General features: G+C 40.3%; 1 protein-coding gene across 8 annotated transcripts in view; it reads left to right on the plus strand.

Annotated features, from left to right (window-relative positions):
- Positions 1–3,335: 3,335 nt before the first annotated feature.
- LOC105470366 (zinc finger and BTB domain containing 20) overlaps positions 3,336–12,901 on the plus strand; it is an 814,500-nt gene continuing 804,934 nt past the window's right edge. For 2 of the 8 annotated variants that reach the window (XM_011722248.3, XM_011722238.3), the window contains exon 1: positions 3,336–3,418. The gene's annotated coding sequence lies outside the window, so the exon portion shown is untranslated. Of the gene's footprint in view, positions 3,419–3,564; positions 5,808–12,901 lie in introns of those variants that run through there. The other 6 variants (XM_071089358.1, XM_071089361.1, XM_071089356.1 and 3 more) reach the window with 5 other exon arrangements.

Raw genomic sequence — 12,901 nt, forward strand, 5'->3', positions numbered from 1 at the left:
GAGGCAGACAGACTTGAGTTTAAAAACAAGCTCTGCTACTTGTAACACTGGATAAAGTATTCGAAGTCTGTGTCCCCATTAGTAACATAAATAGATTATGTTTGCTACTAGTTTGGCCTCTTTTGAAGCCTTGGGAACTGTAAACTATTTATAATCTGTGAAGGCAATAGACTAATGGACTGAAAGAAGTATAAAAGTCCGTTAAAATTCTTCTCTAAGCAGTAACTTGTATTTTCATTTTCTATCAATCTTGCCTTCAACATCTCCCTTCCTTTCTGCTTTTGTTTTGTTTTGTTTTGAGACAGAGTTTCGCTCTGTCGCCAGGCTGGAGGCAGTGGCACAATCTCGGCTCACTGCAGCCTCCAGCTCCCGGGTTCAAAAGATCCTCCTGCTTCAGCCTACCGAGTAGCTGGGACTACGCGCCATCACACCCAGCTATTTTTTGGTATTATCTTCCCTTCCTTTCTTACCACATCTTGCTTGTTTTATTCTTTTGCTCAATTCTGATATTTGCTAACAAAGAAAACATCTCTCTTGACGCTTGACATAATTGTGGAATTCTTGGTACATCTTTTGGGGTGTTTGTGTATCTGTGTGATCAAGGTACGTAGACGTGTAATGTAAATATGAAAATTGAGGGATTTCTTAGAGACAGATTATAATTCGTTTCTCCCGAAATCCTCCCCAGGGATTTTCTAAAAGTTCTATTGATAAACACAGTTGCACAAACATATGCTAGGCACACACACCAAGTATAAACATTAGCGAAAAACACAATATGGCGTGTATCACAAGAACAGGACATAACCACCACCTTAAATAGGGGCAGTAATCCCTAGGGCTTCACCTTATCATTATTATTCGAATTAGAATATTTTGCACTGCTTTCCTAGAGTGCCCTATCATAATCTTAACTCTCATGCCAATATGCTGAATAATATCATTAAAAATTTGTTGAAAACAACGAGTTTTAAGAATGACTTGGAAGGAGTGGCCACCGCTCCTTGAAGTTACAGGAGTAACTGAACACCAATGTTAAATTTTACTGATTTTTCTCATCTGCTGCTGATTGTTCTGTATGGAACACTTATTCTTACTAAATCACTTTCTCTTTTTCTGTTTTCTTTTTTTTTTTGAGACAGAGTCTTGCTCTGTCACCAGGCTGGAGTGCAGTGGCGTGATCTCGGCTCACCGCAACCTTTGCCTCGAGTTCAAGCCATTTCTCCTGCCTCAGTCTCCCTAATGGCTAGGATTACAGATGTGCACCACCACACCCGGCTAATTTTTGTATTTTTTATTAAAGACGGGTTTCACCAGGTTGGCCATGCTAGTCTCAAACTACTGACCTCAAGTGATCCGCCCATCTCGGCCTCCTAAAGTGTTGGGATTACAGGTGTGAGCCGACGCGCCCGGTCAATATCACTTTTTAGCTAAGATTTATATATAAGTTTAAAAGCATTTTGGTTTCCAAACTCACTAGCAATTCCCAGACTTCAAATTTGTCAACAAACACAATAATTTTCTGGATTCTCAGAGCCTCATACATATAATCCTCATAAGATAGTTTTAATAGTATTAATGAGGTCAAGGCCCTTAAATTTTTTTTTCACCAGGGCCAATTTATTTTGCTTAGTTTCTGTCAAAGACCTCTAACCAGGCATCTTATGTGAAAGCATGCTGTACGTTCCAAAGAAGCCTGGGTTAAAATCCAGAGGACTTAAGTCTATTGGAAACTATACATCAAATCCATGTCTTAGAAACAATGTCATTTTCAAATCCCAAGTATAGTATATTCTTTGCATGCATGGTACTTTTGATTTTGTGAGAAATTATTGCTATATCAGCTCCCTAAAAAAGTAAAACTTACTTTGGCAGTAATTTTTTTCTTTGTATAGTGAAAAGCGATTTCCCCAACCCTCCCATCTTGGCCCTTGTAAGAAATCCTTTTTAGGAATCTATCCTGGGCTTCCTGCTGGACTTCAGCCTCATTTTTTTCTTCAATGCCTGAGTACTGGACCAATATTTGGTAAGAATTTGGCTCTGGGGAGCGCTATGTTGAGTGACAAACGGCTGAGGACGAAGGTTTTATTGAAGCATTTGAATCACACTTAATTTTCCGTGTTACTTTATTTGTTCTTTATACTACCCAGGATATTGAATTCTGCGGGCTCTGGTTGGGTCATTGGTACTTCAGGCGTTCAGAAATAAGAAACAATCTGCTTTTTCCGGCAGGATAATAAATCTCATTTATATTGAGGGAGGCTTACTCCAAACTGTTTTACATAGTATTTTTCTAAATCTTCAGCATGAACAAATTCTTCCTTGAGCCCTAGCACTGTTCAGGCGGCCCCTGGGGACCCGGTCTGGTAACCCGCGCCCCATTGCGCGGGCATCAGGCGTGACCCGGTGCGGCCTTGCGCGCCGCCGCCAGCCAGACCCTCCCTCCCGCTTTCTCACCCACCGCCTGACATCCAGCCTCCATCCCGCAGCCACAGCAGTCCACGACAGCGACACCCCCTCTCCGCTCCCGCGGCTCCCCCCGCGCGGCTCGCCGCGCCAGACAGCGGGTAACCGCCGCCTCCGCTGGGGCATCCCGGCTCCATAGGCCCGGCGCGCTCCAGACACCTGCCTCTCACTGGCCACCGCCGCTGCCCCTCACCCCGCAGCCCTCTCGGCAATTGGCCCCGGGCCGCCGCTCGTCATCCTCAGCCTTCTCCTAGAGTACCGCCTCCATCGCCGGGTCATTTAAGTTTATCACAAATAAATAAATAAAGGAGGAAATAGAAATGCGTAGAAAGTAAAAGCAGTAGGGAGGTGGGGGGGCGGGGGCGTGGAGGAAAAAGGAGGGAGGAGCGGAGGAGTAAGCAACCGAACATGATTGCGCCTGTGTCGACCAATCACGGCTCACTCCAGTCCGGTCTGACGGGCTCCCTGAACCAATAGCCATCCACCTCCCGGATCATTGAACAACGAGAAACGATTGACCTCTTCAGAGTGGGTGAAGGTGCGGCGGGGGGAGGGGGGTGTGGGGATGGGCGAAGTGGAAGGACCGTCGTCCAATCGCCTGTTAATACTGCTCTGAGCGAAGTTTCCGCGTCCCAATGGATGTTTGCGATAGCGGATTGGGCCTCTTTTAGCCCAATCGAAGGTGACAGAGATGAGGGAAGAGAAAGAAAGGGGCGGGGACGGGGGGCGGAGGGAAGAAGGAAGAGTGTATTTTGTTTATGGGCGGCAACCTCACGAGGGGCGTCCCATTCTCATTGGCTCACTGAAGCCAAGAGTGGCGTGAGGGCAATCCTATAGCGGCAAGCGATAGAGGGTTCGCGGAGTGAGGCGTCCAATGTATGCCTTCTGCTGAAGAAGTAGGGGCGGGGGGAAGTTTAGGAGTTGAGGAAAGAAGATTAAAGAGCGCGAGGAGGTAACGCCAAAAACTCTAATTTGTTGTGGGGCGGGCGGAAGGGAGGGAGGAGTGTGTGCGTGCCGAGGGGGATGAGGCGTCTGCGAGGCGCCTGGAGTGGGGGGCGGCGGGACTGGGAAGGAGGGGAGCGGGGTGGGGTTGGGGGAGCGAGTTACAGAGCGGCGAGCCAGCGGGCCCTGAGCTGGCCGAGAGCGCGCGCCCCCGCGCCCCGCCCCGCCCGCGCCCCCTCCCCCGGCGCCCCTCCTAGCGCCCGGAGGCTGCCTCGCCCGACCAGGCGGGGAGGCGGGAGGGAGGCGCGGGAGGGTCGGCGGGTGGCGTGGCGGGGCGGGCGGGACGTCCCGCAGCTGGAAACGTGTTTTCTGCCTTCTTCTCTCTACTCCCTGCGCCTGGAGCCGCTGCTTCCAAGAAGAGGAGCTGAGGGGGACTAGCCGGGGCTCAGGAGCTGCTAGAGGCGCCCGCTTGTCTTCTGCCCCCTCCCTCCTCGCCCTCCCCTGCTTGCCGTGGCTCTCGCGGTCTCTGGAGCGTCTTCAGAGAACTGGGGGGCAGGAGGTGTCCTGGCCCCACAGCCGCTGGATGCCTCTCCAGACGCCGGAGCTCCCGGCCCCCGCCTGCTTCGCTTCTACGACTAGAGAGGAGGGGGATTGGGAAGGGAAGACACACCTTTCCTTCTTTCTCTTCTCCTTTGGGCCACTTTGGAAACATTAAAACATGTTAACACTTCCTGATACCTGAGATAAAAATGGTTGGAAGGTTCTTGAAAGTTTAAAACGAATGCCGTCTCTCGTACATTGTTTAATGCATTCCTGTCTGTGTGGCTTTTGGGTCCTCCCCCTACCCCCCGCCCCCAGCTGTTATCCTTTTTAAGGATGCTGAAGAGGCATGAGGCAGGGATTTTCTAAAAGTTCTATTGATAAACACACTTGCACAAACATATGCTAGGCACACAAACTATAAACATGAGCGAAAAACACAATATGGCGTACAGCTACGCTACCTAGCGCGGTAATCCTCTGATCTCTCACTCCGAACCGGGTTGAATGAGGTCAGTAGCAGGATGACAGCTCTCCAATAAAAATCTGAATGATTCAGGAAGTAGTTTGGAAGCTTGCGGCTGTAGTACTGTCCTTAGCATTGACCAAACCTGAGTTGAACATGTTACCTTTCTAGACATGTGAAAATCTCCACTGTTTTTTCTATTAAAAATACCAAAATGGTGCTAAAGTCAAGTTTTCTCACTGCGTGGCCGTGTATAAATTTCAGCAAAAAAAATTATAGAGACCGTTCACCCAGTGTTTTCAAGTGAACGCGATTCTGATGTTACTGTTGTAACTTGTTGCCAAAGTTTTAAAACACAATCACCATTTTATACATAAATTATATAGCTAGAGACACCAAATTTAAGTCATAACCCGTCGTCCTTAAGTTTATAATGGTTTGTTTTCATTTCTGCCCCTGTTCCCAATCCCAAGTACCCTTTGCATCTTGTGGGAATATTTATATAGATCCCCCGCCACCCCCAGTTACATACAGTCAACCCTTCCTGTCCCTGGGTTCTACATCTGTGGATTTAACCAACTGCAGAGCAAAAATATTTTGGGTGCGGGGAATAGATGGAATAGAATATATATAGACGTTTTTTCTTGCCACAATTCCATAAACAATACAGTGTAACAATGATTTGTTAATACATAACATTTACTTGTATTAGGTATTATAAGTAACCTAGAGATGATTTAAAGTATATGGGAGAATGTGCTTAGGTTAAATGCAAATACTACGCGATTTTATGTAAGGGATTTGAGCATTTGTGGATTTTGGTTTCCTAGAGAGGTCCCAGAACCAATCTCCCATGGATACTGAGGGTCAGCTGTAAGTTTGCCTAGTCAAGATGTGGCTACTTTCTGCGTTTTTGCTTTAAAATGAAGAATCTGTATTTTTCTAGTGAAAGAAAAAAAGTTTACATTGATTTTCCTGCCTTTGTTCTTTGTAATTCTTAGAATATAACAAAGTTGTTGCACACATAGTGCATGGTGATATTCCTGTGCCATCATTCCGGTAGTCTCCTAGGAAAGCTTTTGGAATTGCCCTTGAAGAATTGCTGATGTTCAGTACTCAAGGCTTAATTTTCAAGATTGGGGTTGTGATTTTTATGGAGCTCAATTTTGGAGGGCCTTAGGTTTGGGGACACATGGTGTTGAAGTAAACAGGTGAGAAGAAGAAAAGTGAGATTTCTAGAACTGTATTAGCTGCTCAGTGAGTTGGGCAATTGGATATTTTTGGTTTTATGATTTCAGATTTTATAGACCAGTGGAATACAGGCCTTGTGCACATGAAGATCAGGTGACAAGTTTGCTGGCTACCAGCCGCCACAGCAATATGCCCTGTCATGGTGAGGTCCTAATTTTAACAAACTAAAGAAAGTATCAGATTAAAAATTGTCAAATTTTATCCATTTCCAGGAAGAAGTCTTTATGCTTACCCAGCTAGGCCCGTGTTTTAAGATTACTACAAAACGAAGAAAATTCACATATAGGTCATGTGTACATTGACTAGCTACTAAAATAAAATATGAGATTAAGTGGAATACTAGAGGAAAGAGAAACTTTCATGTGTGGGCTATAATTGGGGAAGGGGGTGTTTAGAACTACCAGTTGATGTGATGCCAGTTTCTTATATAGTTAGATCAGAAAGTTTTTGAGACCCGGAAATATCTAATTCCTCTTGTTGTCCTGTTAATAAGAATTTGACTACTTGGTATAGGAAGAAAATCTAAGAAAAAAATATTTTAAGTGAATTAGTTTTGTTTCATTAGTGAAAGTCTTCAAAAGACTTTTCAGACAAATTGGACTTTCTAGTAAAAAGGCTAGTCTGAATAATTAGGTAAATTGGACTTTCTAGAAAAAAAGGCCAGTCTGAATAATTAGGTCATTTTAGAAGGGCAATAAAAGCTACAACTAAGTTCCTGCAATCTATAATTTCTAAAATAATTACATATTATTCTGAATAACTTCAGAGAGTTAGTGGCAAGCAGAGACTTCTTTAAAACATTTGGAATACAGAAGTAGAGATTGATGTGCTTTGCTTTAGTCTCTGAAATAATCATATTTTTCTGAAATGGATGGTTAAATTTATCATATTGTTCTACACACTTGGAGTATAATAACGAACAAGAGAGAAAATTGCCTGCCCTTGTGGAGCTTACGTTCTAATGTCACATACACTTTGTGCATTTTAGATTGTTAGGGGAGGAGATTTTTGAATGAAACTTAAAACCTAGCTGCTTTCTTGTTTTAGGAACTGCAATTTGAGAGAGCTAGGAAGGTGTTTACCAGTTGGCAGTGATAGGAAAGGAAGATCTTAGTTTATTTCTTATTTGTACTTTGTGTTACTGTCATGAAACTTTCTCCATATATTTCAGTTGGTAATTTTAACAGGTAGAGATTTTTTTTTTCATGATTTCAATAATGTCTTTGAAATAAATAAAATATTGCTTTATATTAAAAAAATCTTGTGTCTTGAAATTTACTATAAAATTCCTACATAGTATTACCTTGTTAGCAAAATGTGGTAAAACAAAAGCTAGAATATCTTGTTAGTTTTTGGTTAGGGTATATTTTTAGGAAGCTATCTGAAAAATCTTTTTCAGTTCTGGGTTTCTTTTTAGTTTTTTGAGATGGGAATCTTCTTTTATTGCCCAGGCTGTACTTTAACTCCTGAGCTCAAGTGATCCACCCTCCTGCCTCAGCCTCCCAGTAGCTGGGACTACAGGTGCATACCACCATGCCTAGTTTCAGTTGTGATTTTATCAAGAGAAGGTGAAAATTTGTTGTAATTAGTTTATAGGTGACATTAAAGAGAAGAAGAGAGACCTGCAAAAAATGCTTTGTTATTTAAACCATTTTTTCAAAAGCATTTGATTGGCACTTTTCTGCTTTAATAGACTTATTTGCAATGCAAGAGGAACATTACAGAAGATTTCAGCAATACTTTAATCATTTAGTCTGTAGGTGTAAAAATCCTGGGTTTCTAACAGAAGGAAAGTTGGTACCTGGTTAAATGAATATATGATTTAATGCTGAGTTTGTGACTTCAAGTAGTGGGTGTCTCACCTTTCCAAAATCTAGTTCATAGTTCTCAAATAACAGTTCTTCTTTTTAATTTTTTTTCCCCTCTGTCATGGTGAGTCTTACTTTGTTAGCCAAATACAAGTTTACTTCTTAAGTGGAATAACTTTTTTTTTTAATACAATTCTCCCTCCACCAGTCCTCCCATCCTCTGCTGAGGGTTTATTGCACTATACCTACATTAGATCTTTATTTATGCTAATTTGGAACATAATCAGCCTCTTCCAGAAAGGGTACATATTAATGCACTTTAGAGCAGTTTGTGATTGCCTCTGGCTATTTGTATACAGACTTACTAGCATCTGAAAGCTATAAATAGGAAGATTTAGGAGGAAACAGACTTTATAACTAATGGAATACATTGTTTCAGTTGATTTTTTTGTTGTTGTTGTTGGAGTCTTGCTCTGTCACCAGGCTGGAGTGCAGTGGTACAATCTTGGCTCACTGCAGCCTCCGCCTCCCAGATTCAAGCAATTCTCCTGCCTCAGCTTCCTGAGTAGCTGGGACTACAGGCACGCGCAGCCACGCCCTGCTATTTTTTTTTGTATTTTTAGTAGAGATGGGGTTTCACCATGTTGGCCAGGATGGTCTTCATCTCCTGACCTCGTGATCTGCCCGCCTTGGCCTTCCAAAGAGCTGGGATTACAGGCATGAGCCACGGCGCCCAACCTCAGTTGAATTTTTTTAGAGAGCAAAATGGAAGAATGGCGAATAGAATGTTAAAAAGTAAGACTGTTTCCTGTTTTCTGGTAAGGATGGTTGATCAATGTGTGTTTGCGTGTGTGTGTGAGTATATATTTATAAATGAGCAGTTTTTGAATAAAGATATATCAATACTGGATAAATAATTCCAGTCCTGCCTTGTGGTCCTTGACATGGAGTGTATTCAGGGTTCCCTGGTGATTTTGTTTAAGCCACTTTGTTACCAAAACTTTACTGTGGATAGCATAGAAACACAAGCTAATTAAATTTCTATAAATTTTATAATATTTTTGGGATGAAATGTTATTTTGGAAGTATTTTTTTTAAGCATGATTACCAGCCAACCTGTAAAATGAATGAAATCTGAAGTGCAGAGTTCATAGAACCTTACATCTACCTAAGATAGTTGAGTTTCAAGAAGGTATTCATAACGGCAGAAGATGAAATCTTGACATCTGTCAAATTTTTATAGTAATAAAGTAAGCATGACTAAGTTTATTAATATTCATATTTGTAAGGTAAGTCTAAGCAAGTGTACAGTGCATTTTAAGTCAAAATTTGGGGTGTTATTGGCTAGACACAGTCATTTCTTTGCCAGCGATACTAGGCTGTGTGAAGACTAACCATCTGTCAAGTGATAGAGACAAAGAAAGGTTTTAATATACTAGTCTAAAATTTCCACAAACTTGTTTTGAATTGTATTGTCATTTTCTTTTGGCCTTCATACTCTGTGTTGAATATGCACTGGGTCAATCACCCTACTTTGTTTTATGAACAAACTATTCAAGGTCCAGATAAGGTTATTGTCACAGCTGATGTGATCTAGAGGCAAGATAAAATATGTTTGATTTTGCTTTCATATAATCAAAAACTCACAGTGGGCCACCCACTAGTAGTTACACAAATGGTTTAAAGTGTACTTGTTTTCACCCACCCATTCTAAATTTTGGGTGTCTTAATTATTTTGCTTTATATATTCAAGCCTTGTATTTCAAACCCATTCCTGAGCTGTTTGGGGGAAGAAAAAGTAGCAACAGGAATCCAGATTGCCTGTTTTAGGTACAATATGGTGTGATGTGAAATTGAAACAGCAGATTGGTGAGAAACTTTAGTTTCAAACAAATATAAACTAGTTTGTTTAGTGAAGTCATACACAAAACAGTAGTCTCTATTGACAGGGCAATGTTTTTTTCAGTGAATCCCGTATCATGAGGTCACTTTTGTTCTTTGGGTCAACAGTCTATTTTCAAGGTGTCATATAAGAAAAAGAAGCACTAAATACTGCTGATTGTAATGATATACTTACATATGGCAGCCCAAGAAATTATTTATAGCAGTGCTAATTATATCAATAAAAATAGCAGTATTAATACTGTGTCAAAATCCATTCTTGACAGTATGAAGTAAACAGAACTATAGTCAGACAAAGCAGCCAGCCTGTCTTTACTGTCAGCTCGTGGATATGCACTTTAAGAAAAATATACACACAGTTTAGAGAGTTGAGTGTACCAATTTAATCTCTTTTCAATTACTTTTGGCCTTTAAAAAGATGTTCTAATTCAACATAATGTTAAAAAGATTTTGATTTTTAGTTTTGAAACTCTTGGTACCCATTTTCTTACTGTCACTAGTAAGTTTGTAGAAATTTATTTGTGTTTTTTTTTGAGACGGAGTCTTGCTCTGTTGCCCAGGCTGGACTGCAGTGGCCGGATCTCAGCTCACTGCAAGCTCCGCCTCCCGGGTTTATGCCATTCTCCTGCCTCAGCCTCCCGACCAGCTGGGACTACAGGCGCCCGCCACCTCGCCCGGCTAGATTTTTGTATTTTTTAGTAGAGACGGGGTTTCACCGTGTTAGCCAGGATGGTCTCAATCTCCTGACCTCGTGATCCGCCCGTCTCGGCCTCCCAAAGTGCTGGGATTACAGGCTTGAGCCACCGCGCCCGGCCGAAATTTATTTGTATTTCACTGCTTTATAAATTATAACAAATTCATTTTAGTGTGCCCTCATTTTGGAACACAGATTATCATTGCAAAAGGAAACTATTAATAGAACAATCTCTAGCAATATACAAAACAAAACAAAACAAAACTCCTACCACCACCACACACACATACACACTCTCTCTCACTCACACACATTTTTCAATAAATCTCTGGCTTCCTTTGGACATAAGAAAATGTTTGAAATACAAGACTTGAATATATAAAGCCTTTTCCATGATTTTGATTTAAGATAAAGCATAAATTTCGTTTGTAGTTTTCATTACTTCTAACCAGTTTTTACAATTTTATGGTATTTTAAATGTGTTGTCTTAGGAATATAAAGTAAGTAGAAGTAATTACATCCAAAGATTTTTAACTTGGGGACAATATCTACCTTTTCAATCTCATATATTAAATTTAACTCTTACTTTATTATACATTGTCAAAAATCTCAGATGTGGAGTTAGTAGAGGTTGTTCTAGGTCTACTGCTGCCAGTAATTAGTTATATGATCCATGGCATGTTGCATAATCTATGTGGATCTCCACCTTAGCGCCTTAAGAGTTTTCATTTTTAGGGTCATTTTCAGTTCTAATAATCTGAATTTGTTTCCTTCAACAATTGAATTGTTATTTTAGCTTCTGGTAATGTTACTGAAACTGATGCTTAGGACACCTAGAAAGAGTATATGTAAAATACCTGACTTTGCTTTCCACTTTTAGTCTTTCATAAAAGTTTAATTTTAATGATACTTGCTTTTTAACAGCACACTAGTAAGGTATAGATATATGATATTAAGTACTTACAATCTTTCATAGTGGGTAAGTATAATAAATCTATTAGTTTACATAAATACTTTGCCAACTCATCTTAACTCAGAAAAGTATATTGGTAAGAGAATTTGTAAAATTGACTCTGCATTTCATACAGCATAAAGTTGTTAAATTGAGGATGCAGGTAACAACAGAATGAATCAACTCACATTTTCTATTTCTATAAAATCTATAGATAGATACATTTATTCAAAGATAAAAGATAAATTTGGTTTTGTGATTCTCTTCTCTAAGCAAAAAATAGGTATACGTTGAGTAATCAGGAACCACCTCATGCAGATCTTATAAAATTGGTAATTTTTAACTACTGCATTTAGTTTTTGATCCTATATTATATCCGTGCACAGATAGATTTACATAGGAAGGAAGATAAGGTAGGCAAAGAAATTTGGCTATTTTGATGTTTCACAGCAGAAATAATCTGTTAGAATATACTTTGCAAATATTGTCATGTTATAGATAACAGTTGTTTCTTGAAAGAAACAACTATATACAATTTATATGTGCCTACTTGATCTTTAATGATAACCTCAAAGTCCTCATTTTAAATTTCACTCTCAGTTTCTGTTTAATTGACTCATCCTTTTTGCTAGCATGAATGGTAGTGAGAGGCTTAAAGGTATCTAACATTACCTATTCACAGATGGAAACAGCAATTTACAGGAAGCTATGCTGTCCTGTATCCTCTCATTTCCTCATATCCACCCACAGCTCCAGAGGTTCTTGGTACTGATCATATAATATTTTATAAGTCACCTCCTAGCCAAAATATACTCTCTAATTTGTTAGATAATGCTAATTTAGCTTACTAAACATCTAGCCAATCAGGAGAAATCGTAAGAATTTTAGATAAATTGTTGTACACAAAAGGTGGAATGGATGCTTCAATGCATGCAAATAATGGAAAAGATACTCTAAATGTGCTTAAAGGAAGCTGGCTCTAGTGTTAACTGAAACCCAGTATACGTATTGAAGAATCACTGTAACTCTTCTAGAGCCATCAGTACCAAAAAGACTAGCAAAATTATTAGTGGGAAGCACAGTGAAAATTAAATGCATTCTATCCTTGTATTAAACAGTAATACTAATTATACCACCAACACCAATAGTAGCCAACATTTACTGAGATCTTACTTTGTTGCAGTCATTGGTTGTATCTGCATTTTTTCAGTTAATTCCACAATCCCATGAGACAGGTACCTTTATTATCCCAATTTTAAAGATATGCGCAGGCCCAGAAAGGGTAAGTATCTTGTTCAAAGTCACACAGCTAAGTATAAAACACATGGGAAATTAAACTCAAGTACAGCTCTGGAGAACCTAAGCTGTTAATCACCACCGCATCAGACCTCTATTCTGGGACCATTTTAACTCAGTGCCTGCCCAGATTAATAATGGCGATTTTATTTCAGAAAGGCATAGATTTGGAGAAGGTTCTAGAGAAGGGTGCAAGGTGAAAGAGTTGTAAGTAGGAACAATGGTTGCTCTGATAGAGTCTTTTTAAAATATAACTCTTCAATCTAGAATTAAAAATGATGATAGAGAATTTGTCTAAAGGTTGTACAGTGAATGAACTTTAAGTGGTGCCTGATTCAGGTCTGTTTGCAACAGTGGAGCTGGGTACCATGTTAAAGCAGGCCTTGGAAATCATGGGTAGGAGCAGGACAAAGGAAGCATTACTGGAAATTCTGGGAAGGTAGAGGTCAAAAAGGAAAACTAAATTAAACCCAACTGAATAACCGAGAACCAGGTATCATACAGAAATAGGGGTGAAAGAGACCAGAAACAATATATTCAAAGGGTAGCAGATCCTATGACTTTGGAAGGCTTTTGTGTTTGTT

The sequence above is a fragment of the Macaca nemestrina genome, chromosome 2 (assembly GCF_043159975.1).
Source record: "Macaca nemestrina isolate mMacNem1 chromosome 2, mMacNem.hap1, whole genome shotgun sequence".
NCBI lineage: Eukaryota > Metazoa > Chordata > Mammalia > Primates > Cercopithecidae > Macaca > Macaca nemestrina.